This window comes from Salvia splendens, chromosome 6 (assembly GCF_004379255.2).
Source record: "Salvia splendens isolate huo1 chromosome 6, SspV2, whole genome shotgun sequence".
Classification (NCBI taxonomy): Eukaryota; Viridiplantae; Streptophyta; class Magnoliopsida; order Lamiales; family Lamiaceae; genus Salvia; species Salvia splendens.
In genome coordinates, this window is record NC_056037.1 from 18,664,507 (window position 1) to 18,678,101 (window position 13,595).

General features: G+C 42.1%; 1 long non-coding RNA gene across 1 annotated transcript; it reads left to right on the forward strand.

Moving 5' to 3' along the window:
- Positions 1-2,171: 2,171 nt before the first annotated feature.
- Positions 2,172-3,107, forward strand: LOC121807852. The gene is made up of 3 exons (XR_006052057.1): positions 2,172-2,461; positions 2,602-2,774; positions 2,868-3,107. It is a non-coding gene; the product is annotated as an uncharacterized LOC121807852 (long non-coding RNA).
- Positions 3,108-13,595: the final 10,488 nt, after the last annotated feature.

Below are 13,595 nucleotides of genomic sequence, written 5' to 3' on the forward strand. Positions count from 1 at the left end.
TTCTCATTTTCCTTCAAAGAAGAAACTTCCTCCATGTCGTAGCTTGAAGGTGCCGGAAAGATGGAGCTTTTACATTTGGGGCTCTCGGCCGAGGAGCCATCGTCCTCCCCAAAGTCAATCCTCTTCCGTAGTTGTTTATCCTCGGGGAGTGGAGATCGGACGAATCTCTTTCGTCCATTTCCTTTAGTAGGCGGAGCCGGGGTACTACTTCGCGCCTTGAATTTTGCTTTTGCAACCTTCATTGCCAATTTCTTAGATGGTTGCTTCGGGGAGGATGTTTCCGTCGAGCTAAAGTTCATAAGTTGATCCGAGAGGGTTTGCACACCCTCGGGGGGAGGCGTGTCGCTCAGCGGGTCGTCCGGCATGGCCGGGAGTGCGTCGAGGTTAAAGTGGAATCGGGTTGTAGGTATGAAGGTGGTGGGGGTGGGAGCGTCAAGAACGAAGGGAGGAGTGGGAATTCGCGGCCGGGGGTGATGGAAAACGCCGGAACTCGGTCTCACTTGACGTGCAACGATGTCCCTTTAGAAAATAAAGTACTTAAATTACGCTTAAGAGCTAAATACTTAACATGTATGCATTCCTAAGCGTGAGGTCATTTCTATTTCTCTTTTCCTTATCCACAGAAAAGTTCTTAAGTATTAATTAAATCAAGCGATTTAATTTATTTGGGGATTTGCAACATTATCCGAGCATTAGTTAAATTCTGGAAATTTAAATTTAATGTCACGAAATTAAATAGCGGCTATCCCTTATTTAATCGGAGAAATATTAAGAGAGACTATAAGCTAAATTAGTTTTTTTTTGTCATACTAGTATTTTAAATTGGCAGTCCACTTCATAATTTATTTTATCATTAGTCCAACATCAATCAAATTCTCTTGGACTAAATACATAATTGACAAGGGCCAATATAATTTATTGTTGGTCCAAGTCTTAAAATGGCCAACATGTGTCATGGCCCAAATGAATTAAAGATCAATCCGGCCCAAATAAATCAATCGGCCCAACTACTACTCCATGGCCCAAAATTAAAAAAAAAGAAAGAGCTCCCTTCTTCCATCATCGTCGGCCTCTCTCCCTCATTCCCTTTTCACAACTCAAAATCCCCAAAATTGAACCCTAGGTAGGCAACTCCTCAAATCCGAGAGTTAGAAAAAGGATTCAGTATGTTTACATGTGGAAACTTGATTGCTTAACTTGATCAGTTTGAATGACGTAAGTATGATGGAAATGCTCAATTTAAAACCTTCTGTGAAGCCTCTGTAGAATGTGGGTTATAAGCCAAAATAGAACACTATCTACTATTTTTACAAAAAAAAATATATATGAGAGGCTGCTTTTTGATATTTAGATGAAAATTACACAAGTAGTAAGGACTAAAGGCATTAGGACTTAGCCATTTGAGCCTTTTTCTTTCGTTTCACATACCTGCCTCATCAAACAATGCACCCCTTAGTAAACCAAATTGAGCCGTATACACTTTTACCCGTCTTTTGAAACCTTAAACCCGAATTTTTACATTTTATAAACACATGAGGAAACGGGGTCGAGAGATGGATTGTTTCAAAAAGAAAAGAGGGATAGCGATAGAAGGACCGAAATAATGGGTAGCCAGGTTGATCAAGTAAATTAGCTCAATTCAAAAAAAATGTTGAAGAAAGAGTTGAGAAAAGTTGAAAAAGGGGCAAGAATAAGCCAGAAAGATAAAAGCAAGGGAGTTGTCAAGTGGCAAGAAGGAAACCCCGCTTGATCCAGTAAAGTTGTTCAGATATTGGTCTCTTGACTCATGTGCTTTTCTTTTTTCTTTTTCCAGTTTATATTTTCAAATTTTAACCTAGAACCCCTAGGACCTTACCTAAACACAATACAACCCTAAGCCCCGTTACAACTCAAAACAAATACCTTAAGAAACTATCTTGTATAGTCCGATTTGAGGTATTAAATGTGCGGCAATTACTGAGGGAATAATCTTAACATCTCTGGTAAGAAATGAGTGACTGAGTGAATCCAAATTCACTCAGTCACTCATTTCTCACCAGAGATGTCATGGCCCAAATGAATTAAAGATCAAGGCGGCCCAAATAAATTAATTGGCCCAACTACTACTCCATCGCCCAAAATTTAAAAAAAAAGAGCTCCCTTCTTCCATCATCGTCGGCCTCTCTCCCTCATTCCCTTTTCACAACTCAAAATCCCCAGAATTGAACCCTAGGTAGCCAACTCCTCAAATTCGAGAGCCCGTCGCCCCCTTCTTCTCCGGCGAGACCGTCGTTCGGTCGGGACCCGCCGGCGCCACGTACCTAACTCCACCATTACCTCATTATATCGACTCCTCTTTCTCATTCCTTATCTTCAAAGAAATCTCTAATCAAAAACCCTAAACACAAAAACAAATCCCTCAAATTGAAAGGGATTTGATGAGTATGAAGGGTTTTTTTTTTATAGAGGAGGGTGTGTACTGGTGAGGCTTTAATTGGGGCTGTTGTATTCCTTGTTTTCTTCCTGCAGTAAATCCTTTCTTCCTGCAACCTTTAATTGAAACTCTGATGGTGTACTAGGAAAATAAAGACTCTTGAAATTATGTTGATTGTTGGTTTGCAGAGTGTAGAATTAGAGGCTGCCGAGATTGGTTAGGAGCAAAGATGCAGAGCTGCTGCAACTGTGCTGCGGCTGCCCCCTTTCAGACTAGTGGCAGCGTTCGGTTATGAGCTGAGAAGTGCAAGAGTTGCTGCTATATTGCCCCTTCTGACAAGCCTCTGGTCTTCCACCTAAAGGTAAGGTTTTCCTCTTCTTCACTTCTCTTTCACTTGGCAGATTTCTATTTTGTTTGCACCCTATAATTGATCTAGTTTTGTCTGCATGTTAAGGTTCTTGTATTCCAAGGAGAAAGTGAAGTTTGGTTGGCTGTGGCCGCTGGTAGTCCTCGGCGAACAGACCGCACTCACGGCTAGAAATAGAGACGACTTGGGTTCTTGAAGAATAGATACAAGCAGTGGCGGATCCAGGAATTTATATTCGGGGGTGCGACTTGCGAGTCATATGATAAATCATTATATAACATACCAAAAATAAAAATTAATACTAAAAGCAATATATTTTGAAATATACAAATTTTAGCGTCATACATTTCAAAATACAAAAATAAACTACATTATATCTAATTTATTTTTCTTCAAAACGATTCACTATATCGTCATCGGATACTTGTAGAAACACATCTTTCTCAATGAAAGTGACCAAACAATCGTTCAAAGGTTGAGTCAAATAGGGGGACATTATACATATATTATTAATATAAACTCAGAATTTATATTTAAATATATAATACTACTAAAAAGTCCACAACAGAAGCTAAGGTAGCAATTTTGCAATGAGATTTTCTACAATTTTGGACAATACACCAACAATATGAAGTGAATTGTTGATTAAAAAACAACACAACCGATAATTTCCAAGAAAGCATAAAGGGCTTATCATTCACTACATTGGCTCTTGGGCAGAGGAGCCATGGGCTTCTGACGAGAAGCATCAGAAGGAGTAAAGGTTGGATCTTTCTTGCATAAAAAGAGTGATTCTGCAAAATTGGCACACGCAAATCTTCGCTGAGCATTAAGAAGAGGGAAAAACAAGAAAGCTGAAGAGAGAGAGAAAGGAATATAAATCAGTTGAGAAATGGATTCTGCTACCTAAGTTTGAGGTGGAGGAGACGCCGCCTCGCTTGGCTTCCAGCTCCAAGAGGGCTTTACTACTATGTTCCGCCATTGTTTCTGAAACTGTGCAGAGGAGACGGAGAGATAGAGAGTAGGCGATGGAGGTAAAATACATAATACTACTAAAAAAAAAAAAATTTTGGGGGTACACTCGTACCCCCAATGTCCCCTCTCCCTCCGCCACTGGATACAAGGCGTCTCCACTTTGATATTCCTATGTATTATTTTCTTTATTTTCTTTTGTAAGCTAAGTCATAGCTTGGAATATAACAACATTGTATTTCATTTAGTTAAGGGAATACACGAACGTGCATTTATTCTTGATTCAAACCTTGCTTATTTTCTTTATTTCTAGATCGAAATTAGTCATCATTCAAGCAAACCGAACATCATGGTTATACATTTCTCAAAATAAAGATGACTAGAAAAAGGCATTCACTCCGTAGTTCGATAACTATCTTAAAAGTTAAGATAATTAAATGGTGGGCATTACACTCTACCCTCCTTAATGAAAATTTCGTTTCAAAATTTTGCCTGAATCATTCAAAAAGCTCCGGGTACTTCTCTTTCATCTTGTCTTCAAGTTCCCACGTGGCTTCTTCGTGACCATGATGCTTCCATAGAATTTTCACTGTTGCAATAGATTTATTCCTCAACCCTTTTACTTTCCGATCCAAGATTGCTTCTGGCTTTTCTTCATAGCTTAAATCTGGTGCCAACACCATTTCTTCTTGGTGGACTATGTGTTTGGGGTCGAACACATATTTTCTCAATTATGATACATGAAAAACATCGTGCACATTTCGAAGCTCGGTGGAAGTGTCAACCTGTACGCCACATGACCGACTGGCGGCATCTGCGGATGTGACTTGCGGTTTTCTTTGATTCAAGTTATATGGAAGAGATAACTGAACCAGATGGATCAGTTAGCAAATTTCGTTGCCACTTAATCAAGTTGCTCTCGCTCTTACACGCCACCAATGTAATTTATAAACTCCCAATTTTGCACTACTTTAACAGTAAAGCGGCAAGTTCGGGGTCGATCCCATAGAGAAGCTCGTGTATCAAGTGTGTGAGTAGTGAACATGGGGTTGGCTGCCGCCACGCTTTAACTTTTGGGAGTTCTTAACTACTGATTTTACCTTAGACAGAAAAGTAACTAACTAATTGCTCAAGGGAATTTTAACTACTGGGTCAATTGAATTTCAGACTGGAATGAAAATTAACTACTTGGAACAATTAACATGATGACGAAAATAGAACAACTTCGATTTTATATTCAGAATCCAAACGAGTGCAGCGAACATGCGGAATACAAAAAGCTCAAAACTTTAACTACAAAGCAACTTGAAATTAAACTAAGCTAGCACTTCGGAAAATATGAAAGAAAGTAAACCGAGAAGATCCTCGGCAGGAAACTTGAGACAACGCTGACAGATATAGAGTATTCTGTAACGCTCCCTTCGGTCGCCCTTTTCTCTAACTAAGCATTACTTTATCTCAACAATCTAGAGGAGTGGACTAAACTAGAGAACTAACTAAACTAAAGACGGAGAGTAAACGATCGGATTCCCCCTTTTTTGCGTGGTGGCACAACCTCTATTTATAAGCCCGGCAACGACCTCCAGCTGGATAACGATCTTGGCAGGGAATATCCGCTCACGCTAAGAGTGAGCGACGCTAAGAGTGAGCGACTAATCGATTGCTACGTGCTTTCCTTCTAGAATGACGACGCTTTTCAGTAACAGATTCATGACTCAACTCCGTCCTTCGTCTCATATATCAGCACGTGTCCCCTTCTAGAATGTTGTCCTTGATAATAGAATGATGCGTACCATCCAGCTCATTGCCTCACATGTCCTTCTTCTGGAAGCCAGTGGTCCCCTCCTTGACTGCTTGATTACCCCCTTGATCAACTCCCCCGCTTTCTGGCCTTTTTCGCCTATTGAACTTGCTTGATCAGTTTGGCCTTGTTGCCTTGGTCAAGCGGCATTTCTGCACATTTAACACTTGCTTTGCGCGATAAAACCGATCAAGTAGCGTACATTTTACCCCTAAACCGATGCATGAAATGGGCCTTATCACCGACCTCTTCTAGTATTTCATAGGGTCTGATAAAACGCGGCCTTAGCTTGCCCTTGACACCGAATCTTGTTATCCCTTTTGACGGGGATACTTTCAGGAAAACTTTGTCTCCCGCCTTGAACTGTAGATCGGTTCTGCGAGCATCGGCGTAAGATTTTTGCCTATCTTGAGCTTCCTTGATTCTTTCTCGCATCTGTCAGACAATTTCTATCATCTCTTCTACAAAGTCCGGTCCAAGAATATTTCTCTCACCGAATTCATCCCAGTAAAGCGGTGATCTATATTTCTTTCCATAAAGTGCTTCATACGGGGCCATATTTATAGTTGCCTGATAACTATTGTTGTAAGCAAACTCTAGGAGTGGTAGTGTTGGCTCCCAGTTTCCACCACGGTCGAGCACTACAGACCTCAACATATCTTCCAAAGCCTGGATTATTCCTCAGACTGCCCGTCAGTTTGTGGATGAAAGCAGTACTAAAATCCAACCAAGTGCCTAGCTCTCGCTGCATACTTATCCAAAATCTAGCTGTAAATTTTGAATCACGATCTGAAGTGATCGTCACTGGTACTCCAAGTAAGCGTATGATCTCCTGTACATAGATCTGAGCTAATTTGTCCGATCCATACGTGATACGGATTTGGTATAAAGTGAACACTTTTGGTGAGGCGATCTATAATCACCCAGATGACAGTATTCCCTCGTTGGGACTTTGGCAGTCCCGTCGCAAAGTCCATCGCAATGTGCTCCCATTTCCATTCTGGGATCTCAAGGGGTTGCAACTTCCCATAGGGTTGTTGGTGTAGTGCCTTCACTTACTGAAATGCCAGACATCTTTCTACAAACGACGCTATGCTCATCTTCACACCGTCCCACCAGAATTGTTTCTTCATATATTGATACATGTTTGTGCCCCCAGGGTGAGTGTATGGCGTTTCATGTGCTTCATTCATGATCTCATTTCTGAGTGCCTCGTCGTTGGGCACACACAACCCTCCTTCAAAAGTGAGAGCGTTATCCGCCTCTTCGCGGTAACTTTCTTCTTTCCTTGTCCTCACCCTCAGACGGATTTTCTCTAATGCTTCATCACATATTTGAGCTTCGACGATTTTGACCCTTAGATCTAGCTCTATCACCACGGTGGCGATTCTACTTTCCACCGTCTCGGGTGCCCTTACGACCTCTTACTGCATCTTAGCAAACTCACGCATAAGGTCTTCATTTTGTGTGAGAAAATCGATCAATTGGGGTGTAGCCTTTCTGCTCAAGGCGTCTGCCACTACGTTTGCCTTTCCTGGATGGTAATTTATACCACAGTCATAATCTTTTAATAATTTAGGCCATCTGCGTTGTCTCATGTTCAGATCCTTTTGCTCAAAGAAGCACTTGAGACTTTTGTGATCCGTGAAGATTTTGCATCAAACTCCATAGAGATGATGTCTCCAAATCTTCATGGCATACCACTGCAGTTAATTATAGGTCGTGCGTTGGGTAGTTTAACTCGTGCGGCCTGAGTTGGCTTGATGCATACACAATCACCTTACCATTCTGCATCAGCACGCACCTGAGTCTGACTTTTGATGCATCTGTGTACACCACATAACTTGTTCCTGGTTCTGGCACTGCTAGAACCGGTGTTGTGGTCAACTTTTCCTTCAACAGTTGAAAGCTTGCCTCACATTCTGGCGTCTAACCTTAGTTCCTTTCTTGAGTTGTTGAGTCATTAGCCTTGCCATTTAGGAAAATCCCTCAATAAATCTTCGAAAATATCCAGTCAATCCTAATAAACTTCAAGTTTCATTAGGTGTCATTGGTGACTGCCAACGTTGTACTGCTTCCACCTTTGCAGGGTCTACTCGAATCCTTTCTGCCGTCCTATGTGTCCAAGGTAGTTCACTTTGTTAAACCAAAACTCACACTTTCTAAACTTAGCATAGAGTTTGTCGGCTCTTAACGTCTCCAAGGTGGTCCTCAAATGTTTCTCGTGTTCTTTCTCGTTCTTCGAGTAGATTAGCACATCATCTATAGAGACTAGGACGAACTGGTCCAAGTACGGGTGGAACACACTGGCTCCTCGAAGTTGGTCACATAGGTCATCAATCCTCTGTAAAGGGTACTTGTTCTTGGGTGTCAACTTGTTCAACTCTTAGTTGATACACATTCTCAGCATTTTGTCCTTTTTTACGAAGAATATTGGTGCAACCCATGGCCACACACCGGGTCTAATAAATCCCAGGCCTAGTAGTTCTTGTAACTGGATCTTAAACTCTCCTTACTCCTTAAGCGCCATTCTATATGGTGACTGGGATAATATGACTGATTCAAGTCATTCATTAAATGATTTATTTTGTCTGGCTGATGAAGCCATTCCTCATCTTAGATTTCATCGTCAGATATAGGGCGTTAAAGCTTGCATCAATCGTAATTGTAGCCATTGAGCTAGCAGATTGACCTTGGAACATCCCGCTTAGCCGGTGTAGTCTACTCTCACAGTTTTCAAGATACCTTTATGTTTACCGCGATCCTTTTTGTCATGATTTAGCACGGACTTTGTTCTACTCGTGTTTATCTTTGAATACTAGAATAGTGCATGTGGAAGTGTAGGCTTCTTTCTACAGGCATTGCTAACTCCATACTTCTTCACATTTTGCTGCTAACGTTCGTCCTTACTCTATATTATAGGATTACAAATCCGTTCTCTTGTGATATCTCTTTAAAGAAGAATTTCAATTTTTTTTCATTCCGTAGTAGGGATGGTGAAGGTAGCGAGGCTATCACGCGTTCTTTTTCCCGAATGTCTCTCCAGCTTTGGCTTTTGCTGGCCACCTTTCAGACAAATATTACTTGTTGATGGAATTTGTTTCGTCAAACATAATCTATGAATGTACTCGCATTTCTCTCAATGATTGAGTCTTCGTTTCTTGTGGCTCACTTATCTTACCCGGAAAAAACATTCCGATTGATCAAACAGTTATATATATATATATATATATATGTAGGTCTTGTACATCGTCGAATGTCATTTGATCCATGTATATCCCTTAATATTTCTCTCCTCAAGGCTAGTTACTTATCTACATAACATAATATTCGATCTTCTACCAGCTTGTTACGAGCGGTACATAGATGTGAGATATTTAACGTTTTGTGTTGTCGGTTATGCGACGCTTCTGGTTGGTGTATCATTTTCTGCAAGTGTGTTAATAGAGACTTATTTATCATGCTTATATGGAAGGGATTAATACTATGTCCTTCCCGATAGTCTTGCATCACACAGAAGAAGTATGACTGAAAATTTGACGGACTCCGGAATACCCAATGGGACAAGAATAACATCTCTTGTTCAACTCGTATGAATTTTCGTCGATAATTGACTTTGAAGGCAAGTACTGAGTTCAATCGAGCTTATCTTGTCCATTCAAAGAACTACGTGGCCATACTGGTTTCAGATAAACCCATGAAAGTTGAGGCTCGCTCCTGATGAGAGCTCGAAAGGATATGAGATAGGTCAAGAAAACTGGATGGAAATGAATTAACTGTAAATTTCCATTGTAGGCTGCCAAATAGGACAGTATAATTGTCCATTTAAATTGAAAGGATCTGAGCATCAAGGGTAGTGGTTCACACATGTCACCGAAAAATTTAGAACGTAGACGATTGCAATGAAGGAACATTGATCATGTCTCAAAGACATCTTGATATGAAATAACGAAATTACATCAATGGTTTCATAGGTTCGTTAAAGGCGTTATACTGAAATGAACTATTTAAAAAAATCAGCTAGATTAAACCCCTTAGGGAAAAGTGCAATATGATTGCCTTAACTTCAAGTTGCAGAAAGAAAAATTTTAAGGCTTGAAATAATACACGTAGTGGAACTGAGATAGAATAATTTCACCTCTGTAAGAAAGATATCGCCACAACATAGTTACAAAATAGAGAGGTGAACAAGAGTTCCAACTTAATATATGACGAGATTATTTTGTAGGTCATAAATGTAAGCATCTTAAGATTGAAGTTTTATTGCATGAGTCCAAGAATTTGGGAAATAGATCTTATATATTATGATTCAAAGGATACAATAACAAATAACGATGCTTGAAATATAGGAGTACTCCAATTTTGGGAACTAAAACTGAGTCACCACTTTCGTGGAAAAAATGAAAGGGCGTATTACTTGTAAAAACGTGAGTCAATCAAAAGTCTTAATAGACAACATGGCACCATTGTTGAGGAGGTTCAGTAAATGTACGAGGGATGGGATTATCCTGAAGGTCATAAATATAATTGATAAGGCCTAATTCATGCATTGGTTTAAAGGGTAAAAAGTATGCTACTTGATCAGTTTCACGCGGAAAGCGAGTGTTAATTGTGCAGGAATGCCGCTTGACCAAGGGCAGCAAGACCAAACTGATCAAGCTGGCGCAGAAGGCAGAAAAGGCCAAAAAGAGTATGGGTTGATCAAGTTTATGGTCAAGCAGTTAGTCGGGGGACCACTGCAAACAGAAAGAGGGCACGTATATCCGATGCGCTGTAAAGCGATCCTCAATCGGTTATCAAGGACCACTACATTCTAGAAGGAGGACATGTATCGACGGATGAGACGCGCAATCCCAGCAAGGACGAATATTCGCTGCCAAAGTTGTTATCATAGCGGGAGGTTGTTGTGGAGAGCCTATAAATAGAGGGCGCAGCGCCATAGTGAAAGTGAGGTTTTTTTTTGCTGGTTGAAGTTTTTTTCTTTTTTCTCCGCATGTTCCTAGTTAGAAGTCTTTCTTCAGTTCCAAAATAGCTTAGATTAGACAGTAGTAATGGTTAGCTAGAAGGAGAACGACCGAATGGAGCGCGACAGAGAAACCCAGATCTGTTCGGCGCCGTCTCGAGTTTCCGACCGAGGATCTCTCGGTTTTATTCACTTTCTTATACTCTAGATCTAGTCTCTTAGTTTAATTTCGTGTTTGCTGCGTAGTTAAAGAATCGTCCTTGTTTTGTATTCCGCATCTTCACAGTTCGGTTTTGAGTTCTGAGTTAAAAATCAAAGTTGTTTTGTTTCAGAATTTTCGTCTACTGTTCTAGTCTCATCTTTATCTTTAAAAATCCCAGATCCAGTGTTAAACTTTCATTATGTTGAATGGCAAAGTGTTTTGTAGATTCGTAGCATGTTTAGGTAGTTAAATCTTTTGTTCCAGTTTGTCGTTTACTTGATCGATTCGCTAATTTCCAGCATGATGAGTCACTTGATCCAGTAGTTAGTTTACATTCCGCCTAGTTTAATCCAGTAGTTTAAAACTCCAAACTTAAAGCGTGGCCGCAGCCAAAACCCTGTTCACTAAACACACACTCAACGCACCAGTTTCTCTGCGGGATCGACCACGTACTTGCTGCTTTACTGTTAAAAGTAGGTTGCATGTTAGGGAGTTATAAATATTTTTGTGAGAGAGAGAAGCGCCTTGATCAAGTCGCAACGACATTTGCAAACTGATCCACTCGGTCGATTATTTTTTCCATATAACTTGATCCGCACAATTCTTTTCTTCTCACCAAATGACGCCATTGCCGGGGAAACAATCATCCTCTCATTTACAGAAATACAAACACTCAGTGGCGAATTTAGGAGGTCGGTATAGTAACCACTTGTTACAAAGCCGCGTTAGCAGCAACTGCATCATCATCTACTGTTGAGCAACTAACTAGTGAGGAGGAAGGAGAGTTGTCCACGCCGATTAAATAGGAAATACCATTACTCGAAGAAGCAGAAGCAAAGATGGCTGTCGTAGACAACGATTGGGGAATTGGCTCCCTACACACTCATGACGAGGAGCCCACTCATGCCATCACAGTTACCCTAGGAATACGGGCAATCGCAGTCAAATCGGGGGTGTTCGCGGTGTTGTCAAATTTCTATGGACTTCCGAAGGAATGCCCTTATGCCTTTTTGGAGGAATTTTGCAGATATTGTGGCATTCAACCAGTACCAGCTGGATCCACGTCAGAAGATTACAGGCTCAAGGCGATACCCTTCGTTTTGAAGGGTGATGCAGGAATCTAGTTGAGAAGGCTGCCATAAAGCTCGATTAGAACCTAGGCCGAGTTCTGCATGATCTTCCTGGACCGTTTCTTCCCAGCATCAAAGACAAGTGCCCTGAAAAGAGAAATTACAGAGGCGAGGCAGGAGTACGACGAGCCTCTCGGGCAATATTGGGACAGATTCCAGGGACTGCTGCAAGCGTGTCCTAATCACAAAATGGAAGAGCGGGAGGTCTATTCAACCTTTTATGGTGGGTTGACTGTGGACAGCAAAAACGACCTCAACCTAGCTGCCCAAGGGGATTTCTCCAAAACCCCATTCAGTCAAGCAAAGAATATTCTGGAGAGGTTGATTGAAGCAAAAAGATCCTATGAGACCTCCCGAGGCTAGTACAGAAGAGGAGAGGTGCACGCAGCACGAGCGCAAAGCAACGAGAAGTTGGAGGCTCGATTTGAGCAGATGGAGAAGAAGCTGCTAGAAGCCGTGGAGAAGGCCAGAGCACCTCCACCTCCAGCCCCTAAGGAGAAAACGTATGTGCCACCACCTCTGGAGGAGATCATCCAAACTTCAGGCGGACTGATCAGAGCCAAAGACAACCGCTTCAACCATCTATTTAGCAGACATAACCCTCCAAAGGGCAGCCCAATTGGCCTGCTCGAATTCAAGAAAGACCAAACACCGGAGGAAACAGAGGGCAGAGTGGTCAAGGCAACTGGTCAGGCGGACCCTAGAGTAACTGGTCCAGTGGAAGTCGGCCCAACTGGTCAGGAAGACAGCAGGAGGGGAACTGGGGATACAGACATCAAGGCCCCCAGTTAAGCAACTCTGGAAAACAACCCAACAATCAGGTGGTGAGCTACGTTCTACCACATCAAAGGGGAAACCCGCAGCACCCAGGGAACCAGCACTACCATCACCCCCAGTATCAACCAGAGCACTATGGACCGTCCGACTACCCTCAGCCCAGCCACGGCTGAGGACCTTCGACTCAAAGATATAACAGGTACCCCAACGAAGGTCCAGGGGAGGTTATGGCTCCGCACCATCCTAATGATGCGATGCGCGAGATCCAGGAAGCACAGAAGGAGCAGAGGACAGCGCTGGACATGCTTACAAAGCAACTATCTCAAGTTGTCATGTCGCTGGGAGAACTGAGAGGAAATGAAGGGAAGAACCCTGCCACGGTGCAGCCGACTGGACGAGAGAACATCAGTGAAGTCTCCCTAAGGTCAGGGAAGGTATATCAAAGCCCACCTGCGAGTTCTCTAGTGTCTACATCTGGACCGAGCTACGAAGAAGAAGAGTCCAGTTCCCTTGATCAAGCCACTGGAGGAATAGACAAGGGAAAGGCAAAAGTAGGCTGCGAGACCTCATGAGAAGGTCAAGGTAAAGAGATTGAGAAGGTCAAGCCCTACCCATACCGCAGAATGGTTACCAGAAAGAGAGACGCCACAATCGATGTGGCCAGTCTATTCAAGGACGTAGAAGTCAAGGTGCCACTCCTGACGGCGTTGAAGATGCCCCATATCAGTAAATTTCTCAAGGACTACCTGTCGGGCAAGCTCAATGAAGAAGGAAGAATGATCACGGAGGAAAATGTCTCTGCAGTGATCCAGTGGAGCGACCTCCTGTCAAAAAGGACCGACCCAGGGATGTTCACGCTCCCAATTTCGATTGGGGATATTCAAATGGAGCACGCAATGTGCGACTTAGGGGTGTCTATCAATGTGTTGTCGTATTCCATTAACAAGAAGTTGGGAGAGGCTAAGCTTGT